The sequence below is a fragment of the Durio zibethinus genome, chromosome 19 (genome assembly GCF_047325235.1).
Source record: "Durio zibethinus cultivar Kanyao isolate XHJ-2024 chromosome 19, ASM4732523v1, whole genome shotgun sequence".
NCBI classification, from domain to species: domain Eukaryota; kingdom Viridiplantae; phylum Streptophyta; class Magnoliopsida; order Malvales; family Malvaceae; genus Durio; species Durio zibethinus.
The window spans coordinates 2,290,066-2,304,999 of NC_143180.1; the positions used below are offsets into that span (position 1 = coordinate 2,290,066).

The following is a 14,934-nucleotide window of genomic DNA, read 5'->3' on the forward strand; positions in this document are numbered from 1 at the left end:
AGATTGGTTGACGGTTTTATAGTATACAGTGATGTTGATGCAAATCCAATCAGTCATCAAAACTTTCGGCTGAGAGCACCGTCAAATGTAGCATAGAAGCCGAGTCGCGTTAGAACGCTTTGGGATAGATTTAACAATTGTATTATTATATCATATAAAATATTATATTTATATCATATTTTATATAAAAATATAATATATAATTTTTTTATCTTATTAAATTTATTTATAATTTTTTAAATTTTAAATCATATTATTTTCATATTTTTTATTTATATTTTTTATATAATATTATTTTATTATATTTTAAATTATTAAATTTACTTTTAAACGAAATCATTATGAATTTTTATTTTGTTTTATATAAAAATTATATATTATAATTTATATTAATATAAAAATTTTTAAAAATATTTTTTATTTTTATTTAATTTATATTAATTTATATTTTTTATGTTATATTATTATATTAGGTTCTAAATTACCGACCTATAGAAGCTACTTGAAATAACGAAAACATGTATAAGAAAATGATTTTTTCAAATAACAATCTGAGGAAGATATTTTCAACTTTTTCAACGGCTTGATATTTTATATTTAATAATAAAAAAGCACATATTATTGATTTTTTTTTTGCAAAATAATATTAAAAACATTTTGACACAAAAAAATTCTTTAGATAATTAAAATTAAATTATTTTTGTAATTTCCCAATATTTAACCGTATATCATTTTATTTTTTGTTACAGCTGAGTTTTATTTTACAGTAATTTTTAAGGAAGCAAAGAACAAACGGGAAAAACAGTTCGACTTGCCACTTGTAAAAGGGTTAACCAGTTGAAGAACTTTTGGGTTGGAACAGTTGGGCTTTGATGTCTAGAAAGTGGAAGGCATTTACAAAGTTAGGAGTTAAAACTAGAAACCCCACGATGGGGTCCCACAGGTCATGATTTCCTATCACTAGCCCACGTATTAGGCTTATTAGTCAAGATGAAAGTAGACTAGGTCTGTTTTAGTTGGAAACCAACCAAATATCCCACATTGCTTAGTTACAGAACAGTAAAACCCTTTAACTAGGAGATGAAGCAATGCACGGCTGTCCCTTCGGGGACATCCGATAAAATTGGAACGATACAGAGAAGATTAGCATGGCCCCTGCGCAAGGATGACACGCACAAATCGAGAAATGGTCCAAATTTTTTTCTGATTTTTTCCTTAAATTTTCCTCTCATTTTGTATTCTTACAACTCAGCCTACTTTGATGTTAATTTTCATGGGTTTTGCTCACTTCAGATTGCAATTCCGTCTGTTTATCTCTTTTCTTTACATTTTTATCTTTAGTTTGATTTTTTCTTTCACGGGTTTTGCTCACAATTTAGAGAGTCTCCCTGAGTTTTTCATGGTCTGGTCTCTTGAACAGTGAATGCCTCAATATCCATTATTCAGAATTTTTTAATAATTTTTTCCTTAAATTTTCCTCTCATTTTGTATTTTTACAACTCAGCTCTCGTTCTCTGTTATCCGTACATTTTTATGCCTACTTTGATGTTAATTTTCATGGGTTTTGCTCACTTCAAATTGCAGTTCCATCTATTTATCTGTTTTCTTTACATTTTAATCTTTAGTTTGATTTTTTCTTTCACGGGTTTTGCTCACAATTTAGAGAGTCTTCCTGGGTGTTTCATGGTCTGGTCTCTTGAACAGTGAATACCTCAATATTCATTATTCAGATTTGATATACTTTTTGTTGTCAGAAGTTTGCTATAATTATCTTATGCTTTGATATCCATATAACTGTAATCATTGATCAAATAATTGCCCTTATAAATCATGTTTGTCCAATGAAAATGCTGATATTCGCATGCAACATTATCTATGTTGCATAAAATGCTTAGTCTTTTTGTTTAATTACGGTCATTCTGATTTCAAGGTTGCTTAAAAACATGTGCATGGATGTCTTTTCCAAGCATAAACCAATGTTTTAGTTTGTTCACCTACTAACATATTCTACCGATGATTTCCTTTAGATCCTGCTTGCATTGTTTTGGTGTTATATAATGTGATGTCAAAGAGTTTTGATGTTCTGAAATTGATGATGGGTCTTGATAGAATTTTCTTCTTGTTGGTGATAAGTTAAACTGATGCATTAGCTCTATTGCAGTTGAAAGCTCGAAGCTTCTGGAAAGCGACTGTTCATTGATTGTTCAGCTTGATGATCTGAAAAAAGAATTGGATGAAAAGGTGGATGAATTGCAATGTATGGATAACTTAAACCAAACTCTTTTACTTAAAGAGCTTAAAAGTTCATCTTATACAGAGAAATGCTAACCCTCTGTATTTGACTTATGCTACATTTTACACGAAGCAATTCTTTGTTTTTTTTTTCTTTTTTCTAGTACAAAATTCAAGTGGTACCAATTTATTGATGAACTGATTTCTATATTACTACAATATAGGGTTTGCTCACAATTTAGGGAGTTTCGAGAAATAAACCAAATTTTTTTGGTTTTGCTCACAATTTAGAGAGTTTCGAGAAATGGACCAAATTTTTTCCTTAAAATTTCCTCTCATTTTGTATTCTTACAACTCAGCTCCCGTTCTCTGTTATCTGTACATTTTTTTTTGCCTACTTTGATGTTAATTTTCATGGGTTTAGCTCACTTCAGATAGCAATTCCATCTGTTTATCTTTTTTTTTTTTTTAACATTTTTATGCTTAGTTTGATTTTTTCTTTCATGGGTTTTGCTCACAATTTGGAGAGTTTTCCTGGGTTTTTCATGTTCTGGTCTTTTGAACAGTAAATACCTCAATATCCATTATTCGGATTTGAGATAGTTTTTGCTGTCAGAAGTTTGCTGGAATTATCTTATGCTTTGATAACTGTAATCATTGAACAAATAATTGTCCCTTGTAAATTATGGTTGGCCAATGAAAGTGCTGATACTTGCATGCAACATTATCTATGTTGCATAAAATGCTTAGTCTTTTTGTTTAATTATGGTCATTCTGATTTCAAGGTTGCTTAAAAACATATACATGGATGCCTTTTCCAAGCATAAACGAATGTTTTAGTTTGTACACGTACTAACATATTCTACTGATGATTTCTTTTAAATCCTGCTTGCATTGTTTTGATGTCATATAATGTGATGTCAAAGAGTTTTGATGTTCTGAAATTGACGATGGGTTTTGATAGAATATTCTTCTTGTTAGTGATAAGTTAAACTGATGCATTAGCTCTTTTGCAGTTGAAAGTTCAAAGCTCTCTGGAAAGAGACTGTGCCTTGATTGTTCAGCTTGATGATCTGAAAAAAGAATTGGATGAAAAGGTGGATGAATTGCAATGTGTGGATAACTTAAACCAAAATCTTATACTTAAAGAGCGTATAGGGTTTGCAGGACTTTTGTAATTCTGAAATCAAGATTGGAATTAAAAGGTTGGGAGAGGTTGATCCTGAACCTCTTAGAGATTTATGCGAAGTTCTGTGGAAATTAGGAGCTGAAATCCACTGAATTATGCTGGCAATGGCAGAACCTTGTTATAAAGTCAGAGTGGTATCCTTTCAAGAAGCAGCTAATAATAGATGGGAAGAGTATCAGGTTGTGTTTTATTGCTGCCTAATAGATTCATACGTCTCAGGGACCTTAATTATCGCTGCAGCCTGCATGGTTTCATGAACTAGGCAAAGTTGTGTCGATTGTATGCCACTGCAGATGGTTATTCCCTAAATTGCTCTTATGTTATTGATGCCTTAATGCTAGGAATTATATTCGAATGTAGTGAATTCCCATCAATCATCTTCAAGCATATGAACACAAGTCCTGTTATAAATGATACATTGGCTGTATGACTGCTTAAAAATTTGTATGAATCATATATGGCATGGATGAACTAAGTGAACCTGATGTGATAACATGAAAAAAGGATTAATGATAAACTAGAGATCTCCATACGTAATGTGCAGAATTTGATTCTCAATTTTCATGTACTGAATCCATTTGTATATTCTGTAGGAAATTATCAACTGTGAAGACATTATGTTGAAGGAGTGGGGTGATGAGGTTTGCAAGGCTGTATCTAATGTATTGCTGGAATTAAACCAGTACAATGGAAGTGGGAGATACATAGTTCTCGAGCTTTGGAACTTCAAAGTGGGAATAAAAGCCAGCCTGAAAGATGCAGTTGAGTGCATCATCCAAGAATTGAAGACCCAAAAATCTCATAAACGTATAAGATGACAAAGCCATCTATGCTTGGCCTTTAATCTTTCACCATTACTATTTCTGAAATCAACCCAATATTCCAAGTTGTAATTATGTAAAAATGAATTAATCAAACCGAATCGAAACCCAAGCCAATCTCAACCATGGAATAAAGCTATTTTGGTTTGTTTTTAACCTCCTTAATGCTAATGCAACCATGAAACGGTCCAGCCTCCTTCGGTAAAATTTATCGGCTGGGGATTGATGTATCGGATTCAGTCCCGTCAGATTGAGATACGTCAACAGCCCACGTGTGGGTTTTTACATGAATTGAAAGGGTCCCACTACCCATGGTTTTGTGCCATCCCAAAGACTCAACCAGCCCACGGGTTGGGCTTTACTCTCTATGACTTGAACTAGCTAGTTTAACTTTTAGTTGGAAACCAACCACATATCCCACATTAGTTAGGACTACAAGAATAAAAGCTTTTATATAACAGAAACCATGCGGGAACGGTCGTCCCTTCGGGGACATCCGATAAAATTGGAACGATACAGAGAAGATTAGCATGGCCCCTGCGCAAGGATGACACGCACAAATCGAGAAATGGTCCAAATTTTTTTTCTAACTTTTTCCCTGAATTTAATTTTTGCAGGTCAGTTTCCTCTATTTTCTTTGCATTTCCATCTCTTTTGCTGTTTTCTTTGCATTTTTATGCCTAGTTTGATATTAATCTTCATGGATTTTGCTCCCTAAATTTTTGCAGTTCAGTTTACGTCTTTCACTATTTTCTTTGCATTTTTATGCTTAGTATGATATTCATCTTCATGGGTTTTGCTCATTTCAGATTGCAATTGAGAGCGTTGTTCTACGTTTGGTCTGTTTTACTCTCTTAAACAGTGAATAACTCAATATCTGTTATTCAGATTTTAAATAGTTTTTGCTGAGAGTTTACTGAATTAGCTTCTTCTTTGTATATTGTAAGTTCAATATAGCTATGGAAATTTTTGGCAGTTGGTAGAAGAGAGTACATCTTACTTGGTTATGTTTCAACTTTAAAGGGTCCTTCCATTGTCAGACGTAAAATTTTATCTATAGGGAATCTGTTTATAATTGGGTTATTCAATCAATTGAACAACTAATTGCCGTTGTTGATCAGGGTTGGCCAATGAGAGATTGGAAAATTTTGGTTTTGACAAAGAAAAAGAAACGTTTTTATGATTAAATTGTAAGGTGCTAGCTGGTTTGTCCTTGATGTGAAGTATGAAATTTCATGGATGCTAAATATTCTGGCTTTGTGTAGAAAATGGATTTTGTCATTTTTCTCATATCACTTGGTCTTTTAACTCTTGGATTCATTTTAAAGCTATGCAATTTGGACAATGTGATATTGAATAGAATTTCTATACGCAGTGATGGTCAATTTGCTTGTCATTTAGTGCTAATTTTCTGATATATTTACCAGCATTGAAGGAAACTAATGTTGCAGGATGAATTAGAATTTTGGAACCATTAAGGATGTGCTTTCAGGACCTGAAAAAAGATGTTAATTAAGATATTTCTGTTATGGTAGAAACTTCATCCTCTTGTTTTGCTCCGACCTTTTCTTCTTTTTCTTTTATGAAACTCTCAGGAAAGCTACAGCCTTTAAGATGATGCACTTATCTCTTTGGATGATCTAAAGGTTTTTTGTTTATCTAAAGAAGCAGGAGAAATCTACCATTGGAATACGAAAGTGCAACAGTAGAAGAAGCAGACAAAAGAAGCAAACAAAGCTAAACAGTCAAACTAAAAGTGAAACATGTAAACTCTAGTTGATGCAGAGGGCTTTGATTGTGTGTGAATGAGGTTAAATATTTTGAAGACAGCTTGTTTTGGTCTGAACTGAAATCCCACATTGATATTTTAGCAAGGAATGAGAAGGTGCTTTTGCAGCTTTTCTCTTCAGAGATATCCAATAAAGTTGGAACGATACAGAGAAGATTAACATGGCCTCTGCGCAAGGATGACATGCACAAATCGAGAAATGGTCCAAATTTTTTTTTTAACTTTTTCCCTGAATTCCTGCTAGTCAGTTTCCATCTTTTCCTCTGTTTTATTTATTATTATTTTTTTTGCATTTTTTTGTGGTCAATATTTGGTATACTGAAGTGTTAGAATTTGCTAAAATTTTTCATAAAGATGAAACTATGTTTTTGTTCTTGGTTACTATATTTGAGACTTGGAAGTTTATTGCTGAATGAACTCCAGCAATTTAGTACTTCATTTGTATCTTTGTATGTACCTGATTTTTTGAGGACCCATTTTCAATCTTGTTACTTTTCTGTATTTTTTATGCTCATCTTACTAAGTTCAGCTCTGACTTTCAGGATTAACATGCCTTGTTGCAAGACATTTATGAAAACTTGACCTGAATTCTTATAAATAGTCTTGTCTGCCTGCATTTACGTAGAGAAATTGTGAATCCTCTCTTCACATACTTGAAAAATTGTTGCATAATGGAGCTTTTCTTACTCTTTGGCACGAGCTGCCCATATTTTTGGTGCATTGACAAACTCAGTTTATGAGGTCCACTTTTTCTATCCAAGCAGAAGTTTCACTTCTATCCTATTGGACGACTTGAACAAGGGTAGCAACCACAAACCAATAGAACAAGGGTTACCTCCGCAACTGTTCCACAAGCAAGGTAAGTAGGTCCATTACCAATCGTCTCCGAAAATCTGTTTCATGTAACTTGGCAGAGAAATTTTGAGGCATGGGTATAGAATCCTTTACGTGTTAAGACCGATTGTTCATGCAATTTGGGATCTTCACATTGGTCAACCAGTTTTGAAAACTTTTATTAGGGGATGCTCTTGATCCAGTAAATATCGCTTACTCTGATGTGTTTATCAGTGCTGGTATACAATCGGGTTGTGTAGGAAGAGGGAAAAGAGGCTCCTAGCTAAAAGTAGCTTGTCTTGCCTGGGTGGGAGATAAGTGTTGAGAACAAAGTGACGAAGAGTTGTGTAATGTGTGGGAATCTGTCAAACAGTTCGGGCCAAATCTTGAAGAAAGCTAAAGAGTGATGTTTGGTGAGCTTACGAAGTATTAATTGTAGTTTTACCAATATGTTCTTCAATTTTCCTTTTTTCTTTTTTCACAGAAGAAATAAGTTAAGTAATAGATCATGTGTATATACATATTGGAACTCCTTATGATAATTTATGCCTTTCGTTATTATCTTTATTAGATGATCTGTTAATTTGGCCGATGAAAGATTATAAATATTTGAAATAATAAAAAAGAATATTTAAATTTGAAAAAAAAAATACAATAGATATGGCAAGCATAGGTATCTTTTATCTTAATTAAATTTATTTTTATTTTTTATTATCATATTATATTTTAAATTATCGAATAACTATTTGAAATGAAAAAAATTATAAGAATGATTTTCTTAAATAACAAAAAGAATGAGAGGAAGATATTTTCAACTTTTTAAACGGCTTAATATTTTATATTTAATAATAAAAAAGCATATATTATTGATTTTTTTTTTTTGCAAAAGAATTAAAAATATTTTGACACAAAAAATTTCTTTAGATAATTAAAATTAATTTATTTTTGTTATTCCCCAATTTTTAACGGTATATGATTTTATTTTTTGTTACGGTCTAGCTTTATATTACAGTAATTGTCAAGGCAGCAAAGAACAAATGGTGAAAACAGTTCGACTTGCCAATTGTAAAAGGGCTAATCAGGTGAAGAACTTCCGGCTTGAAACGTTGGGCTTTGATGTCTCGAAAGAAGAAACCTTTTACAAAGTTAGCAGTTGACCCTTGAAGACTCCACGAAAGGGTCCCAGAGGCCCATGATTTCGGATCACTGGCCCCCGTATTAGCCTTATTAGTCAGGATGAAAGTAGACTAGTTCGGTTTTAGTTGGAAACCAACCAAATATCCCACATTCCTCAGTTACAGAACAGTAAAACCCTTTATATAGCCGAAAAAGCGAGCATTGGTTGTCCCTTCGGGGACATCCGATAAAATTGGAACGATACAGAGAAGATTAGCATGGCCCCTGCGCAAGGATGACACGCACAAATCGAGAAATGGTCCAAATTTTTTTCTTTCTTTTTTCCTAAAAATTTCCTCTTTTTTTTTATTCTTACAACTCAGCTCTCATTCTCTGCAATCTGTACATTTTTATGCCTACTTTGATGTTAATTTTCATGGGTTTTGCTCACTTCAGATTACAATTCCATCTGTTTATCTGTTCTCTTTACATTTTTATGCTTAGTTTGATTTTTTTCTTTCATGGGTTTTGCTCACAATTTAGAGAGTTTCAAGAAATGGACCAAATTTTTTCCTTAAAATTTCCTCTCATTTTTGTATTCTCTGTTATCTGTACATTTTTTTGCCTACTTTGATCTTAATTTTCATGGGTTTTGCTTACTTCATATTTCAATTCCATCTGTTTATCTGTTTTCTTTACATTTTTATGCTTAGTTCTATTTTTTCTTTCGTGCGTTTTGCTCACAATTTAGAGAGTTTTCCTGGGTTTTTCATGTTCTGGTCTTTTTTACAGTAAATACCTCAATATCCATTATTCAGATTTGAGATAGATTTTGCTGTCAGAAGTTTGCTGGAATTATCTTATACTTTTATAACTGTAGTCATTGATCAAATAATTGTCCCTTGTAAATCATGGTTGGCCAATGAAAATGCCGATGTCCACTTGCAACATTATCTATGTTGCATAAAATGCTCAGTCTTCTTGTGTAATTATGGTTATTCTGATTTCAAGGTTGCTTAAAAACATGTACATGGATGCCTTTTCCAAGCATAAACCAATTTTTTAGTTTGTACACTTACCAACATATTCTACTGATGATTTCCTTTAGATCCTGCTTGCATTGTTTTGGTGTTATATAATGTGATGTCAAAGAGTTTTGATGTTCTGAAATTGATGATGGGTCTTGATAGAATTTTCTTCTTGTTAGTGATAAGTTAAACTGATGCATTAGTTCTCTTGCAGTTGAAAGCTCAAAGCTCTCTGGAAAGAGACTGTGCATTGATTGTCCAGCTTGATGATCTGAAAAAAGAATTGGATGAAAGGTGGATGAATTGCAATGTGTGGATAACTTAAACCAAAATCTTATACTTAAAGAGCGTATAGGGTTTGCAGGACTTTTGTAATTCTCAAATCAAGATTGGAATTAAAAGGTTGGGAGAGGTTGATCCTGAACCTTTTAAAGATTTATGCATTTAGAAGTTCTGTGGAGATTGGGAGCTGAAATCCACTGAATTATGCTGGTAATGGCAGAACCTTGTTACAAATTCAGAGTGGTATCCTTTCAAGAAGAAGCTAATAATAGATGGGAAGTATCAGGTGTGTTGTATTGTTGCCTAATAGATTCATATATCTCAGGGACCTTAATTATCGCTGCAGCCTGCAATGGATATCATGAACTAGGCAAACTTGTGTCGATTATATGCCACTGCAGATGGTTATTCCCTAAATTGCTCTTATGTTATTGATGACCTAATGCTAGGAACTATATTCGAATGCAGCTGAATTCCCATCAATCATCGTCAAGCAGATGAGCACAAGTACTGTTATAAATGATACATTAGCAGTATGACTGCAAAAAAATTGGTATGAACCATATATGGCATGGATGAACTAAGTGAACCTGATGTGATAACATGAAGAAATGATTAATGATATGCTAGGGATCTCCATACTTAATGTGCAGAATTTGATTCTCATTTTTCATGTACTGAATCCATTTGTATGTTCTGTAGGAAATTATCAAATGAGAAGACATTATGTTGAAGGAACTGAGAAATGAGTGGGGTGATGAGGTTTGCAAGGCTGTATCTAATGTATTGCTGGAATTGAATGAGTACAACGGAAGTGGGAGATACATAGTTGTCGAGCTTTGGAAATTCAAAGAGGGAAGAAAAGCCAGCCTGAAAGAGGCAGTTGAGTGCATCATCCAAGAATTGAAGACCCAAAAATCTCATAAACGTAGAAGGTGACGGAGCCATCTATGCTTGGCCTTAGTCTTTCACCATTGCTACTTCTGAAATTAACCCGATATTTCAAGCTGTAATTATGTAAAAATGTATTAATCAAACTGAATCGAAACCCAAGCCAATCTCAATCATGGAGTAAAGTTATTTTGGTTTGTTTTTAACCTCTTTAATGCTAATGCAACCAAGAAATTGTTCAGGCTCCTTCAGTAAAATTTATCGGCTGAGGATTGATATGTCGTACTCAGTCGTCAACAGTCCACGTGTGGGTTTTTACATGAATTGAAAGGGTCCCACTACCGAACTTCCATGGTTTTGTGCCATCCTAAAGACTCAACCAGCCCACGGATTGGGCTTTACTCACTATGACGTGAACTAGCTAGTTGAACTTTTAGTTGGCAACCAACCACATATACCACATTAGTTAGGAGAAAAATAATAAAAGCTTTTATATGGGAGAAAGCATGCAAGTTAGTTTGTCCCTTCGGGGACATCCGATAAAATTGGAACGATACAGAGAAGATTAGCATGGCCCCTGCGCAAGGATGACACGCACAAATCGAGAAATGGTCCAAATTTTTTTTCTATATTTTTCCCTGAATTTAATTTTTGCAGGTCAGTTTCCTCTGTTTTCTTTGCATTTCCATCTCTTTCTATGTTTTTTTTTTTTTTTGCATTTTTATTCTTAGTTTGATATTCATCTTCATGGGTTTTGTTCCCTAAATTTTTGCCGGTCAGTTTCCATCTTACTCTGTTTTCTTTGCATTTTTATGCTTAGTTTGACGTTCATTTTCATGGGTTTTGTTCATTTTAGATTGCAATTTAGAGTGTTGTTCTGTGTTTGCTTTGTTTTACTCAAACAGTAAATACCTCAATATTTATTATTTAGATTTTAGATAGTTTTTGCTGTCAGAGTTTGCTGAATTAGCTTCTTCTTTTGACATTGTAAGTTCAATATAACTCCGAGATTTTTCGGCAGTTAGTAGAAGAGAGTACATCACCTACATGTACTTGGTTATGTTTCAACTTTAAAGGGTTTTTCCATTGTTGATCAGGTTTGACCAATGAGAGATTGGAAAATTTTCGTTTTGACAAAAAAAAAAAAAAAGAGACGTTTTAATGATTAAATTGTAAGGTGCTAGCTGGTTTGTCCTTGATGTGAAATATGAAATTTCATTAATGTTAAATATTCTGGCATTGTGTAGAAAATGGATTTTGTCATTTTTCTCTTATCACTCGGTCTTTTAAACCTTGGATTCATTCTAAAACTGTGCAATTTAGACGATGTGATCTTGAATAGAATTTCTATACACTGTGATGGTCAATTGGCTTGTCATTTAGTGCTAATTTTCTGATATATTTACCGGCATTGAAGGAACTTAATGTTGCAGGATGAATTAGAATATTGGAACCATTGAGTACATGCTTTCAGGACCTGAAAGAAGATGAAAAAAGATGTTAATTGAGATATTTCTGTTACGGTAGAACCTTCATCCTCTTGTTTTGCTCCTACCTTTTCTTCTTTTTCCTTTATGAAACTCTCAGGAAAGCTACAGCTTTTAAGATGATTCACTTATCTCTTTGGATAATCTAAAGGTTTTTTGATTTATCTAAAGAAGCAGGAGAAATCTGCCATTGGAATACAAAGTGCAGCAGTAGAAGAAGCAGACAAAAGAAGCAAACAAAGCTAAACAGTCAAACTGAAAGTGAAACATTTAAACTCTAGTAAATGAGTTTAAATATTTTGTAGACAGCTTGTTTGGGCCCAAACTGAAACCCCACATTGATATTTTAGCAAGGAATGAGAAGCTTTATATAACAGAGGGCTGTTTTTTTTGTCCCTTTGGGGACATCTGATAAAATTGGAATGATACAGAGAAGATTAGCATGGTCCATGAGAAGATTAGCATGACCTAAGTAGGAATCATGAATCTTACCTCAAATATAAAAGGAAGGTCACTGTGGTATAAAAGATCATCTCTTTTTTTTGTAGGTGTCTATGAACTGTGGCAAATAGGCTGATAAAACTTGGAGCTGCGCTGATCAGAGCTTAAGTCTCGACCCGTGACACCTGCACAAGGATGACATGCACAAATCAAGAAATTATCCAAATTTTTTGAACTTTTTCCCTGAATTCATGCTGGTCAGTTTCATCTCTTTCTCTGTTTTCTTTGTATTTTTATGTGGTAAATATTTTGAGTACTTAAGGTACTAGAATTTGCTAAAACTTTTCATAAAGGTGAAAATTTTTTTGTTCTTGGTTCCTATACTTGGGACTTGGAAGTTTATTGCTGAATGAACTTCAGCAATTTTGTACTTCATTTGTATTTTTGTACTACCTTATAATTTGAGTACCCATTTTCAATCTTGTTGCCTTTCTGTCTTTTTTATGCTCATCTTACTAAGTTCAGCTCTGACCATTTTCAGGATTAACATGCCTTGTTGCAAGACATTTATGAACATTTGACCTGAATTCTTATAAATAGTCTTGTCTGCCGCATTTATCATAGGAAATTTGTGAATCCTCTCTTCACATAGTCCGAAAAATTGGTGCATTAACACACTCAGTTCATGAGGTCCACTTTTTCTATCCAAGTAGAAGTTTCACTTCTATCCTATTGGAAGACTGGATTTAATCTTCTGTTCTCTGGTTATGGATAATTCATGCAGTATATTCTCCAACAGCATTCTTTTTCGTATTAGTTGGATTGTCAATGTATTTTTGTTTATCCAGGTTTGATTAGTAACAAGAGAGGATGTTGTTCATCATCCTGCATCATAGAAAGCTGCAAGCCACATTGTACTCATTGAAGGCAAGATTCCTCTACTTCTCTTGAACAAGCACTTTAACATTAACAATTAGCTGAAATAAGCTATGTTGTTGACAGAAATCATGGATATGCAGTAAATGTTGTCCCTTAGTTATAGCTTAAACATTAAGTTTTTTTCTTATTGAAGATATTATTGTCTTTTACATCATTTTTTCCTGTTGCAAACAGTGATATTAATGAGATATTTTCAACTTTCCATATCTATCTATGCTTGATTTGATGTTTCCCTCAACTCAATGAAAATCCCATGACTTATCTGGGCAAGGAAAACATAGAGAAAGAAACCAGTGGTATAATGTGGATAAATATTGCAGTTCAAAGTCTTACAAAAAATTAACAGGTATCTGAGTCAGAGTATGAAGAAAATGTGGATAAATTGCAAGCTGAGGAGAAAATTTTCCGGTCCCAACTTCCTTCTGATGGCTGCCAAGGAGGCCACAAAAGAAGGCCTTTCAACTTGGGCTTCAATCTGTTACATGATGAAGCCAATCAATATTGGACCCAAAATGCCTATATAAATCCAAAAACAATGGTTCTTTTCAAGGAGTCTAGCCATTCCGAACTTGAATCTTGCTCAAGGAAAATCCCAATGAAAAAGATGTGTATTCAACACAATCCATCAAAGCATATGAAAATGACAGGCCCCATTGAAAAGGACATGTGTATTCCCGAGCATTAATAATGAAGAAAACCAAATGGTTTTCACTTTCCAGTTTTCTAACCAACCTCACCTAAACTTAGGCAAGAAAAATTTTCCATAAAAATCCGACCACAGAAGCCACCATTCTTTTTTCCCGTCTCTTACCAGGATATCAATTTTGCAACCAATTCAGAGACTGCAAAAAATGCAAGCTTTTCCAACCTACTTTCAATTCTTCATGCAAGTTTCCCATTAAAAGATAGCCTAATTGCAGCTTTTATATGAATTAATGGTAGTGGCCTACGCCATTTGAGTAACTTGATGGACATGGAGTTTCTGAAATTTTCTACTGTTCTCCAGTTTTCTTGCGTAGGGGCACGAAATTACAGCTTTGTCACATAGAAAAATGTGACTTGTAAGCTATGTGCAAATGAAAATGGTGGCTTAAATCAAAATAAATTTTAATTATAATAATTGAGTTAATAATTAAATTGAAATTCACAATTATATAACTAATACATGTTCAATATCAAAACGTAATAAAAACAAATGACTTAATCAAACAAGTTCATTAATTCATCCTTTTATGAATAAATAAATATATAATAATTTTATCAAGATTTAAGTTCCAAAGTGTCTTCCTATATACTCTTTTTGCTAGTTACTTTTTTCACTTACACGATTCAATGAGTACCACATTCACATAAATCAATTTCTGACAAGATACCATGATTGAAATAAAGCTCACCTTTCTAGGGAAATGATTGTTCTGTTTATAGAAAATTATAACCCGTCTATTTTCTTCGGTACTCAAACTAAGCGTCGATTTAGAAAGCGAAGAGATTAAAAAAAATTATTATTATTATTATTATTATAATTAATAAAAATTTTATATTAAATAATTTAATTAAAATTAATATTTAAATTCAATTGATTATAATTAAAGCTTACTTACATCGCATGGGATATGCAATTACATCCAAACATTAGGTAAGCTATCAAAATTTCAAAATCCCTTTTGACTTAATCAAATACCAACAATAAACTCCACCCAAGGAGCTGGCAATTATAAGACAAAGACAAAATATATCAATTCGATCCTCAATACATTGTGATTCAATCTGAATTGCAATAAAATTAAAATTCGATCTTTGGTAATTATAAATTTTCTTTTTTATTTTTTTTTTTGAGATTTTGATTTCTTTTATAAAAAATTTTTTTAAAAAAAGAACTTCTTCA

The 14,934-nt window shown here is 33.0% G+C and overlaps 2 long non-coding RNA genes and 6 other non-coding genes across 20 annotated transcripts; all 8 read left to right on the top strand.

The window, feature by feature from the left end:
• The first annotated feature begins 818 nt into the window (after positions 1-818).
• LOC111310190 (uncharacterized) lies at positions 819-7,448 on the top strand. Of its 10 annotated transcripts, XR_016330279.1 has the most exons (6): positions 838-1,189; positions 2,162-2,257; positions 3,249-3,717; positions 4,015-6,233; positions 6,796-6,890; positions 7,100-7,448. It is a non-coding gene; the product is annotated as an uncharacterized LOC111310190 (long non-coding RNA). The 10 variants fall into 10 exon arrangements; XR_016330278.1 differs by having other exon boundaries at positions 819-1,189; positions 4,015-6,890; XR_016330274.1 differs by having other exon boundaries at positions 848-1,189; positions 6,796-7,448.
• LOC149513301 (U6 spliceosomal RNA) lies at positions 1,099-1,201 on the top strand. The gene has a single exon (XR_016330555.1). It is a non-coding gene; the product is annotated as a U6 spliceosomal RNA (small nuclear RNA).
• LOC149513302 (U6 spliceosomal RNA) lies at positions 4,723-4,825 on the top strand. Its single transcript, XR_016330562.1, has one exon. It is a non-coding gene; the product is annotated as a U6 spliceosomal RNA (small nuclear RNA).
• Positions 6,143-6,245, top strand: LOC149513303 (U6 spliceosomal RNA). Its single transcript, XR_016330532.1, has one exon. It is a non-coding gene; the product is annotated as a U6 spliceosomal RNA (small nuclear RNA).
• Positions 7,449-8,209: 761 nt separating the features above from the next.
• On the top strand, positions 8,210-8,312 carry LOC149513304 (U6 spliceosomal RNA). Its single transcript, XR_016330524.1, has one exon. It is a non-coding gene; the product is annotated as a U6 spliceosomal RNA (small nuclear RNA).
• Positions 8,307-13,259, top strand: LOC149513305 (uncharacterized). 4 transcript variants are annotated; one of them, XR_016330282.1, is made up of 4 exons: positions 8,307-10,839; positions 11,616-12,141; positions 12,218-12,367; positions 12,959-13,259. It is a non-coding gene; the product is annotated as an uncharacterized LOC149513305 (long non-coding RNA). The 4 variants fall into 4 exon arrangements; XR_016330283.1 differs by having other exon boundaries at positions 11,616-11,705; positions 11,841-12,367; XR_016330284.1 differs by having other exon boundaries at positions 8,309-10,839; positions 11,616-11,705.
• Positions 10,703-10,805, top strand: LOC149513306 (U6 spliceosomal RNA). Its single transcript, XR_016330525.1, has one exon. It is a non-coding gene; the product is annotated as a U6 spliceosomal RNA (small nuclear RNA).
• Positions 12,062-12,159, top strand: LOC149513307 (U6 spliceosomal RNA). The gene has a single exon (XR_016330534.1). It is a non-coding gene; the product is annotated as a U6 spliceosomal RNA (small nuclear RNA).
• Positions 13,260-14,934: the final 1,675 nt, after the last annotated feature.